Source organism: Leguminivora glycinivorella, chromosome 3, assembly GCF_023078275.1.
Source record: "Leguminivora glycinivorella isolate SPB_JAAS2020 chromosome 3, LegGlyc_1.1, whole genome shotgun sequence".
NCBI lineage: Eukaryota > Metazoa > Arthropoda > Insecta > Lepidoptera > Tortricidae > Leguminivora > Leguminivora glycinivorella.
In genome coordinates this window covers 12165019-12176418 of record NC_062973.1, presented here as the reverse complement: position 1 = coordinate 12176418, position 11400 = coordinate 12165019, and the positions used below count along the sequence as shown (strand labels likewise).

The following is an 11400-nucleotide window of genomic DNA, read 5'->3' as shown; positions in this document are numbered from 1 at the left end:
AATTTCTTAGATTTTTACTGCCGAAATTATTGGAATAGTTGATTTGGAATTTGTTTGGTGCGTGTGAAAAAAATATTGGATAATTTCGTGATGAGATAAGAATGATATTTGTAAAATCGATTGTCTGTAGAATAACAAAAACTGGGAATGAGTGTAGGGGTAGATAACTTATAGGGACTTCATTTGTCTGTATGTGTGTGTGTAAGGGACCTTGCTTATGAGTCAATACTTTCTTGAAAATTATATTCAAAAGAACGACGAATCACTTGGACTTTTACTTAACTGTAATATTTAAGATTAAGGGTAAGGTACCTTCCCTTACACGTGATATAAGTTGATTCACAAAGACGTATTAAACCAAAAGTTGGCTCTTATTTAATGCCGCAGATATATGTAATATATTATCCACATCAATAAATTATAAACGTATGAGAATAAAAATCACATTGCCTGCAATAATTATGATTTATAAAAAATATTCCAAAACAGTAAACAGTCTCTTTCATGCCACATTATCTTCTATTTCTCTGAAATTACTCCTACGCTCATTTACCGTAAAAAATGAAGCAACAATATTTGCCGATAACGACGAACATTTCACCCAATAGGAACAGCCGTCGCCAAAAAGATGTAGCCATCTTTGTACTTTATTTCTATAGTGGTGTGGAGGAAAATGTAGACTTATATTTGAGTGGGGTGTAACGTGAGTACATTTATAACCTTATATTCACACTCCGCACATCGATTGAAATCGTTCCGGCACTTTACGACTTTATTTCGGTCCGTGTTTCTTTAACTGCGTCGGTTAGCGGGACGGTATCGGATAAATATTAATAAAGCGGCCGGCCCCGATTCTGGGAAGTTGGTAGGATCTTATTATAACCGCAATAGCACCTATAATTAGCATGCCAATTACTGGTACATGCTACGTGCGCGTACGCGAGCTTCTAGATTGGCGATGGCATAGAATTATCGGAGATTCTAGATTCCTTAAGCTCCGTCTAGCACAATTATAGAGTAATGGGTGATAAATGTCATGCTGGAAAAGACGATAGTTGATGATCGCTTCTCCATGTCAACGTAACTTTTTATTTTCCTCTCTGGTTATTAACCTTATGAAAAATATTTTACACAATTTATAGGTATTATAACCTATAATAGTGCCATAGAACCGATAAAAAAATGCTACTTTAGCAATAGGTAAATATTAGGAATGAAATAACATTAATCGCTATTCGAAAAGGATGATAGAACTTATGAACTTATTATGTATCTCTATTCCCTAAATTTCTGTGAGTAAGAAATCAAAACATGTTACGTTAATGTGATTAATTCTTGAGATATCGGTTTACTGAAATTACATGATACTTTAGCGACCTTTTCATGTAAACGTCCAAAAACGATGATGTAACTTATACCTGCGCATATATGAAATTGGGCAAGATAAAAACAAAAGAGTGTAGCAGTCAACGACCGACACCTCAGGGGTGATCCGAAATTCCCGAAGAATTCCCTCCTGAGCGACGAAAATAACGCAGTCGCTCGGCGAACAAATTAATTTTATTTTTATATTGATGAATGGACTTATTTGTTTCTTGTCTGACCCTCGGTTCCAGTCGGTAGTCTGGAGCTAGGCCAACATGTTTTAATTCCATGTATGTAGAAATGTATAAATGTCTAGGTAATATTGTACTGTGTGATATTGATATCTTTTTAGAACTAATTTCGCGATAACAATAGAGGCATGTTCAGATATTTTTGAGCACTTTAGCTGCTCCAATGTATCAGAGGGCGACTGTACGTTGACAACAGCGAAATGAAAAAGCTGTATTGACAAATAATCTTCAATGATGTTAGATCAATATATTATTTAAGAAACTATTGATTTGAAATGGCTTTGTACCGACATCTAAAAGTGTCCTCTAGAGAAAGTAAAAACTTCTGCGCGCAGTGATCCCATTAACGGCAAGGTTCAACCCCAAAAGGTCTTACATTAAGTGCAAAGAATATTGGGATCAATATGAAACTTTTCAGTCAGACTTGGTACTCGACGAGATCTATACAAAATTAAACCTAGTGAATGAGGCTCTCTCGGGATAATACTCAGAAACGAAGCCTCCGGAAGCTGTAAATAAGAGACGCCTATGAAATATTGAAGAATATTTATACCCCGACAATGATCTAGAGAGCGGCTAGGCATTGCGGGAGGCGTTTTCGCAATAAATATGAAAGTGTAATGTCGCCGGAGTGAGCCGCTGCTTTGAATACTAAACCCGCGAGCAAACAGGGTGGGGGAGGGCATAGACACTAGGAGAGCAGAAGAGGAATATAGCATCAATTGTGACTAGGTATGAACAATTCGGCGGCTTAAAGCCGATAGCTAAGAAGAGTATTTAACCAATTCGAAATGTTGATAAAACTGACATGGCAGAATGAATTTAAGAGTAGGACTCACGATATTACGCCGTTACCGGCGTACTTGTGCAGGTACTGCAGGTGCAAATTATAGTCAAGTTCTGAACTCCTATAGAATTAAAAGAAAGTTTCAAATTCAGAATCGGATCCAAATCACGTGAGTAGTTAGTATCAGTAAAAAGAACACAATTAATTGAGGAGTGTCTTTTCAAAAGGACTTATTTCTATAAGTCAACAGAAGTTATTTTTATCTATGTCAGATTCCTAGAGAAATAAACCTTGTTGACTATATAGAAATAAGTCCTTTTGAAAAGACACTTCTCACTTATGGCCACAAGTTGATTTGCAACACATATAGATTTTAGAGTAGCCACGATTTAAAAGGTTCGTCGTTGATACAAAACAAGGCAGAATGACGAACGCAGTTAGTTATAATTATAACGTAGACGAAGACGTAGAGGAAGGTTGCGGGCATTAGTACCTATAATGTAATGTTGTGTGTGTATTAGTACACATGAAAGTTTAAAGAGCTGCTTATTTTAAATACCAAACATTATTTTAAGAAATATTATGTCTCGAAGAAATGTTTTTTTTAACCTTGTGAACAAGGTATGCTTATTTGATTTTGAACTCTTACATTTGTAGGTTAAAAATACTTCCTGTCAGAAGTTTTGGGAGGCAAATCTCTGAGCGTGATGCGTATCGGTTGTGAAGGTGATAAGAGAGTAGGTAGCTTGTTGGTTTCTTAAATCCCGCTTTGTGGGCAGGAGATATTTTTTACCTTCATAATACCTTATCAAAATTAAGCGTCATTATTTGCCGATATGACGACGAACATTTCACCCGATATGAATTAATAAATCATTGAAAAATTTATTTATGAGAAACTGCTGAAAAGATCAGAGAAAAATAGGACGATCATATACTCGCCCAAGCGAGGAAGCTGCCAGCTCTTCGGTCGCCGGTGGCGTCTCTTAGTCTCTTCGATAAGTCCTTGAAGAGACTCAGAGCGCCAGGGCCCCACGGACCAAGGGTCTCGACGCCGAATGGAATAAAAATATATTCGGCGCCGAGACCGCTGTATTTTCCTACCTTTATTTTCTCGGCCGCCTCTGCTGCTGCCGCTGCCCTCACAGAGGTTCGGTGGAGATGAGACGGGGCCAGTGTTGAAGTACAATATACATCCGCAAGGGTGGGTAAATTGAAAGTAAAAATCTAAAAAGTTTTTTGTGAATTAAAAAAAAAAGTATTCAAAATACAAACACGATTATATTTTTCCTGTAATATATAGCATAAAATCAATGTTTACTAAAATTTTCATAATTTTTCGTTGGTAAACTTCGGAGATAAGGGGGGCGGAACGGTATGTTTTTTTTACATTTTCCTTCAAAATTCTTTTTTTTTTTCCACAACAAAAAAATTATAAAAAATAGAAAAAAGAGTAATTGAGACAACATAATTTATTGCTCGACAAACCCTGACCATACTCGATTGAGCATGACGCATCCCTTCTGTCTTTACTTGTGCTGCGATGGGTCCAGCCAGCGTGGGAAATGCTTGCGTATATGGTGCGAACCGTACAACCAGTAGGCAAGGTACCAACCTCATTATATTGTACCTGCGCTTAAATTGTTCTTTATCACAAGCTATGAAAATATTTACATACAACTCAGTATTTAAAGAGCCTGTTGTGTTTATGTTTAATCATAATAATAAAAGTTTCGGTATGACCTTACCGAAGGTTGCATTATTTCTAAATCGTTTCAGCGGATTAATTCATTAATACAAACTGTATTCATACCCATAATGCTAGCGTCCGAATCGAGGTTACACACAAACGTCAGCGTTCATGGCAACAACAAACATAGCTGTCCAGTTTACCTGAAACTCCGAGTTAACATTTTCTTTACCCGTTATCTCCATTAATATCGGTAGAAGTGGGAGGAGGAGGGGGTCTGGTGACGCTGGCTGGTTTGAGGACGCGCAGCAGACGTCACTCGCACACAGAGGTAAAGCACACAGAGTCAGTCGCATTCCATCAGTACGCGTACATGCACACTTGGCTTTAGTCTTGCGGCTTAGCGAGCGTATGGCATTACATGAACCACTATATTTGTTTTTGATTGCGTGTAGTTTCTACGCACGCTGAGGTCTGTTATACTGGATGGAGGACTTGGGAGTATTTTGCAGGCGATGAGAATAACAGGACTGCTACCTTATTAAAACGAGACGGGAATCGACGACTTATCGGGCAATTAGTCGTGCCGTCAGACAATAGACTGCGGTGACGTGTTTTGCGTACATTGACTTTCGGGCTACGTCTCTTGTTGACTTTGTTGGCGCAGATCCATGTTTTTTAAAGCTTGGTCGGTAAAACTGCATTCTGAGTGTAAGATTAAGTTAAGCGTTCGGTGTCTTTCCTTAGACCACAGAATTACAGTTAAACCAGAATGAGTAGTTAGGTCAAAAAGTGTGTCCACATGAGAGGTCATTGTTTGGGCTGGTGTCCCTCTCGCACTTATTGACAATGTCAACATTATTCAGTGACGTCATCACTGTCATACATTGGGGATACCAGTCAATTTTCAAAGTTACTACCAAATCTACTAATACCCATTTGAACATATTTTTTAATTATACAAATCTTTGATTTATTGGCATCAAAATAATTACATTATAATTATTTTCCAATTCTTTGAAATATATCGAAACCCTAGTTTGAATATAACCCTAAACTAATATAAGAAGTTATAAAGTCAGGTAATATACAGATAAAAATACTACTACTAAGGTAACCTCATTAACACTGGCAACACGTGCGAGAGGGACACCAGCCCAAACAATGCCCTCTCATGTGGACCGTTTTCGCTAGTGTAAGCATCACAATGAATAACATTCTGTATATATAGCCTTATACTGATCGTAGCTCATCTGTGCATGGGCTTAACGAATGTCAACAGTAAACGTCAGATTTGGCGGCACTTCACTTTTTAGGTTATAAGAGTTTTTGTACGGATTGTAACTACTGATAGTAGATGATTAATGATTTTATTAATGTTATATTCCTGATTATTATTTGACACTGTAATTGAAGCAATCAATGTAATAAAGCAAATGTAGCTGGAAGCAGTGGTTTAAATGATAAACCCCCATACCGGAGCTCGAGGGCCACGGACATGCCCTTACATGAAACTGGAAGCAATAGATTAAATGATGGAACCCTGTGACTGAGCTCTTGAGCCTTGGCTTGGCTCACATCTCAGAAGTTGGATAAAGGATCTAATGTCCACAAGGTGCGTAAACGTCACTTGGCCTTCTAAAAGTTGGTTTGATAATAGAAACTACAGAAAATATGTGTATAAATGATACAAGATTTCATTAACTTGTTCGATAAGAGGAGCAAAAGACAGATAGATCGTTTTGTTTACTTAAAACCAAAAGGTTTTTGTTTGGTGCATCTAGCATAACTTTGTTTTCAGTTGATCAAATTATTAACCATTTCTTTTGTATTGTTTGTTTTTGGGCTGTGAGATGAGAAGCTGCCATACACAAAGGAACAACTCAAGGAATCAAACAGCTGATGTATGATGAGAGGTAACTTAAGGGTTGAAGCATTAGCTCTTTGGTGAAACTAACTATGTCATCAGCACAAGCCTTGAAGATGTTGATAAGGATATGAAATGCTAGATGGTAAGAATGGCATTGGACAGAATACACAGTATTCTGGTGCAGTGCAGGTACTCAGAGAAAACTGATTAACACATGTAAGTTGAATGTATATTTATTCTTTTGGATGGTTTACTGAAAAGTACTGAAAAGTTTTTTTAGTTCAGACACATTGGTTATATAGTACCTATATATATGTATGATGAAATATAACAAAGATAATGATATAGATTAACAATCCAAAGTTTTAGCTATTATGAAAAATGAGAAAAGAGCTTCAAGCAGTAGCATGCTAAATTAAATTGTTAGCAGGCTATGTCGGGTTTCAATATAAAGAGATTTTTACCAAGCGGCACACAGGTCACAGGTCATAGAATATATAAACTGTGGTTCATAAATCAGAATACATAGCTCAATAGATAGTTCATGTACATAATTATATATAAAATATATGTATCAGTTATTTGAGGTATAAGGTACAAAGAAATTAGTTTTGATTCCGTAGCGCAATATTTATTTATAAATATTTTGAGATCTAGGCAAATGAATACTACAATGTACATAGTTGATGTTGAATGCTTTATTTAATAATTTAAGGAGAGTAGGCAAGTAAAAAGTGAATAAATAAAATCACAGATGATAAGAATTCCAAATGTGTAGCGGTACTGGTAGTGACATATTAAAACTGGTAGAGTGAATCAGATCTCTATTCCAGACTATTACCTATTGTGTAGTAAGCTAATCAAAGGTCCGCTTATACTATCAAGCCTGAATTTTGTGAAAGTATGAGTAATATTTATGCAATATAAAGATATAATGGGTTTTCCTGAATTGATTACTCCTCAATTATAGATATTATTAATTACTTCAAATTCTTCATTGATTCTCTAATGATTTTTGTGACCGACTGATATGGATAACTGGCATGATTAATCACGGGGTTACATACAAAGGTAGTTAAGTAATGTTACTAATGATATAAACAGTACATCAGTGTAAAAGAGACACACAACCATTTCATGGTGTCACTATCTTTTAACACTAAATTTCTAAAAGGTTACTCCGAAAACAAAGGTTACAATTTCAAAGCATCATCATTTTCATCCAGGACAATTGGCCTCTGATTCCATTTCGAATTTTGGTACTGTACAATGTACATCACGAAAGTATGCCTTTGAATATTACCATGTGATATTTATCTATGTTGATGATCAAATATGTATGTAAGTATAAAAGGTTTAGTGATAACCCGGTTCTTTTTTTTAGTTTTTGTTTTAAGGGATTGAGTATGCACATTACTTTTCCCCACTACCAACATGTTAGAGAGTCAGTAATTCTATGGAATTATTCTAGAAAAGAACACAAATAATTTATAGTATGGTAGATTCAGGTTAATAGACAGAGTAATTATTGATGTATTTTAAGTAAACACAACTACCAGGTCGTAACTTTTAGGTCACTATATTTAAAATTGCAAGTGCCTAGTAAAGGTAAAAATTACAAGCCAGTTCAAGGTATACAGTGCCTAGTAAAGGTAAAAGCAGGTGACCTGTAGGTACCTACTTATTAAAATTTAAAAAAAAATATCAAGTTATATAAGTAATTTAAATTAAATATCAAAAAAACCATGCTTTTTTGAAATACCAGCAGAACTTTTTTTTATTCAATTATCATTGAAAATGGACTTTATGGTAAATAGAAGTATCTACTTCAAATTGTTTAGGTACTACCAAGTTTTGGGTATTAATACATTTATTTGTTCGGATTCCTGTTGTATTGATACATCATTGGCCACAGCATCTTAGCAGATGATTGTTGCAGTGATTTTATTGTGTGGTGTCGATATGCCGTACATTGTCTTTGGTGGCTTAGTACCTAGTCCAATGATACAAAAAAAAAGTAAAATCTAGAGTTTCCAGAGTGACTTAAATGTACTTATGTGGTTAACGGTAAATGACATTTTAATATAAAGAAACCTTGCGAAATAAGCCAGAAAGGGAGGAATTTGGAGTTGGTTTAATTTTTCATAAAGCATCATGAAATCAACTTTTGATCATAATATTTGGTGTAATTAATTATTGTATGATGGAGACTCAGTGATGACCAGAAATAAGTAGGTAAATTTAATCGTATTAAGGTAACCAACGAATACAAAATTGAAGGTTACATTTTATTTAGAAGAGTGCTGTTTACATCCAAATAGAGCTCGACGGCTGTACCAATGTAACAAAAAGAAGAAATAAATAAGATATAACTAACTGAACTTATTCTAAATAATATGGCTGGTATGCAAATAGCGTTTTCGGCTCCGGCCAAAGACTTCAGAGGTTCATTTTGATTTTGTCTGAATAATGATGTTTGTTGCGCCCTCGTGAGTCGCTGCAGAGCCAGAGGTTGAAGAGATGTTTCTGAAATTTCGGATTCCAATAAGTAGTTGATTATTGCCATTATGAATCTGCGGGTTAATAAACAATTAACGTTATAAAACTGCAAGAGAAAGAGAATGTAATACGTAGGAAAGTTCATTGAATATTTGTATAGGTACCTAAGAAGTTTTGTTTCATTAAAGGTTACTAATAGCTACAAGATTTCAATAGCTACCCAAAATATTCCCAGGGATGTTGCATTTAATTAATATTTACTGATAAACTTACATAACGCCATGTTTGTATTTCAAAATGGGGTAGGCAGAGCACGTGAAACTGCAATTACGAAGCCAATTTGGCAATTAAGGCGTTAAAAGTAACGGAAATTGTGAATATAATACTTAATTTTCTAAATATATTCAAGGTTGATAAATGAAATTAGTATGAATGTCATTGTATTAAATTAATGATATGAATCTTTGATTAAAATACTGAGAGTATCTACTGAGACTGATGTCCATGACGTCTGATTACTGATTCAATTTCAATACTGATAATTTTAGGTTTTAAGGTACTATACTCAATAAGTAGCAGGTTTCTTGAGGGTGATTTTTCTATGCTTTTCTATGTTGACTGAAAGTTTGTTTCGATGTATATAACAGGGTTAATAACCAGATAAAATCGATGATGGATTATAATGATGGTAATAATCTTATACCTAGACGAATTATAATGATGATGATCGACTGTGTCTGATCGAATTTTTAATGTCTGTGGCTAGAACGAGAATTAGGTACTGACAATAGTATAATGTGTTTCTATTTGTTTTATGTTCCAACGCTGGTAATATGGCTGATCGGATGAAATTGATGATTTGGAAGAGCCTCGCTGCAAGAGCACACTGATGTAAAGAAGGTTAAATCTGATAGATGGTGGAGCCACTGCCAGCGGACCGAGTGCCAAGCTGCTGGTGATCAGGGTCGCAGAGTCGCCGTACTGCAGTGCCGTGTACTTACACGATAAGGAAGCGAATCTCTCTATATGTGCATTGATTGAGAGTGTTGAGATTCAATGTTATAAGATTAATAGCTGGCACGACTATACTAGTCTTTATATACATATTGTAAAATCTTAATTGAGTGCCGAGTTATGGCAGTGTGTAGTCTAGACCAGGCCATGATAGTAGGTAAAACAAACAAAGCTATGTATAGATTGTGACTTATGTCGATTCGAAGATTCTTGTAATGTAAGCTTGTTGCGTGAATCAAATTTTAAACAAAATATTGATAGGTAAATTTATGTTGGAAAACTGCTCAGAACAGGCCTTAAAGGCAGACTGTCTGGGGCAGGCCCTGATTGTTGATGATGATATTATTTACCATAACAAACATAAGATTGAAAAGGTTAATACCTTTTGATTGATTGATTATGATGAATGAAGGAGCAGACTGTCTGGAACAGGTCCTGACTGGGTTGGGCCTAACATTCTAGAGCAGGCCGTGAAGGCAGACTGTCTAGAACAGGCTATGATACCAGTTTGGCATTCTAGAGCAGGCCGTTATGGCAGACTGTCTAGACCACACCAGTCTAGAGCAGGCCATACCAAATTATAAAATTATATTGATTGATTAGGTTGAATGAAGGAGCAGACTGTCTGGAACAGGTTTGGGTAGTAGCCTGACATTCTAGAGCAGGCCGTGAAGGCAGACTGTCTAGAACAGGCTATAATACCATCTTGAAATTCTAGAGCAGGCCGATATGGCAGACTGTCTAGGCCACACCAGTCTAGAGCAGGCCATAATTTAATTGATTGATTGGCAGACCGCCTTGATTAGTCAAGAACGGGCCATAACAAATTATATTTTGTTGATGAAAAGAGCAGGCCTTAAAGGCAGACTGCGGATGTTTATGGTATAATATCTCTTATTAATATGTTCAGAACAGGCCTTTAGGTTGACTGTTAATGATATATACTTTGTTAATATAATTAGAACAGGCTTGTAAGCAGACTGATTATTAGTGATATAATATACTTTATTAATATGATAAGAGCAGGCCTAGTCTAGTAGGCAGACTGTGATGTTAATTAGAAAATATACTTTTGCTAATATGTTATACTTTGGAACCGGCCTTGAAGGCAGACTGAGATAGTTAATGATATAATATAAAAACCTCGATAATATGATTAGAATTGACTTTGTAAGCTGAATGTGACTATTAATGATATATTATACTTAGTCAATACTTAAATAACAAGCCTAGTAGGCAGAGATTGATAATGATGTTTTATATACTTTGATAAAATGGATAATCATACTGGTTATAAAATAGGTATTGTAAACAGACTGAGATAGTTAATGATAGTACTTTGTTCATATGATTAGAACATTTGTGGACAAACTGAGAGTGTTAATCACTTTATATTATGTACAAAATTCAAACTGCCTATGGCATTGTTAATGATACATAATTCGTTAATATGTTTAGAACTGACCTTTGAAAGCAGACTGAGATTATTATTTATATATATACTTTGTTAATGTGATAAGAACAGTTCCTGAAAGCTGTGAAAGACCGAGGGTTGCGATTGATCAAAACACGCATTGAATATAATGATCTAATTTGCCAGAATGTTGAGTAGGCCTTGAAGACAGGCTGCGGTTGTTAATGGTCGTTTATACCTACTTGTATTAATTGCTTGGAGCAGTCTATGATTGTAAATTAGTTGCTAGATTGGAAAACTTCAACGAAATGCAAGCTGTTACAGCTACTTGATGTAGGTAATGCAAGTGTTTATAATATGTTGAATATTACAAAAAAAAGTTATGCATAGGTTTAGAGCAGGCATTAGGACAGGCTGTATTGATGTTGATTTTTACTTACTCATAAACTGTCTAGAAGAGCATGATTTAAGTTCCTTAATATATTAATGAAAGATAGGTAACTGCAGATT

General features: G+C 35.5%; 1 long non-coding RNA gene across 1 annotated transcript; it reads left to right on the top strand.

The window, feature by feature from the left end:
* The first annotated feature begins 6071 nt into the window (after positions 1–6071).
* On the top strand, positions 6072–10751 carry LOC125224755. Its single transcript, XR_007176914.1, has 2 exons — positions 6072–6179; positions 9329–10751. It is a non-coding gene; the product is annotated as an uncharacterized LOC125224755 (long non-coding RNA).
* The last annotated feature ends 649 nt before the right edge of the window (positions 10752–11400 follow it).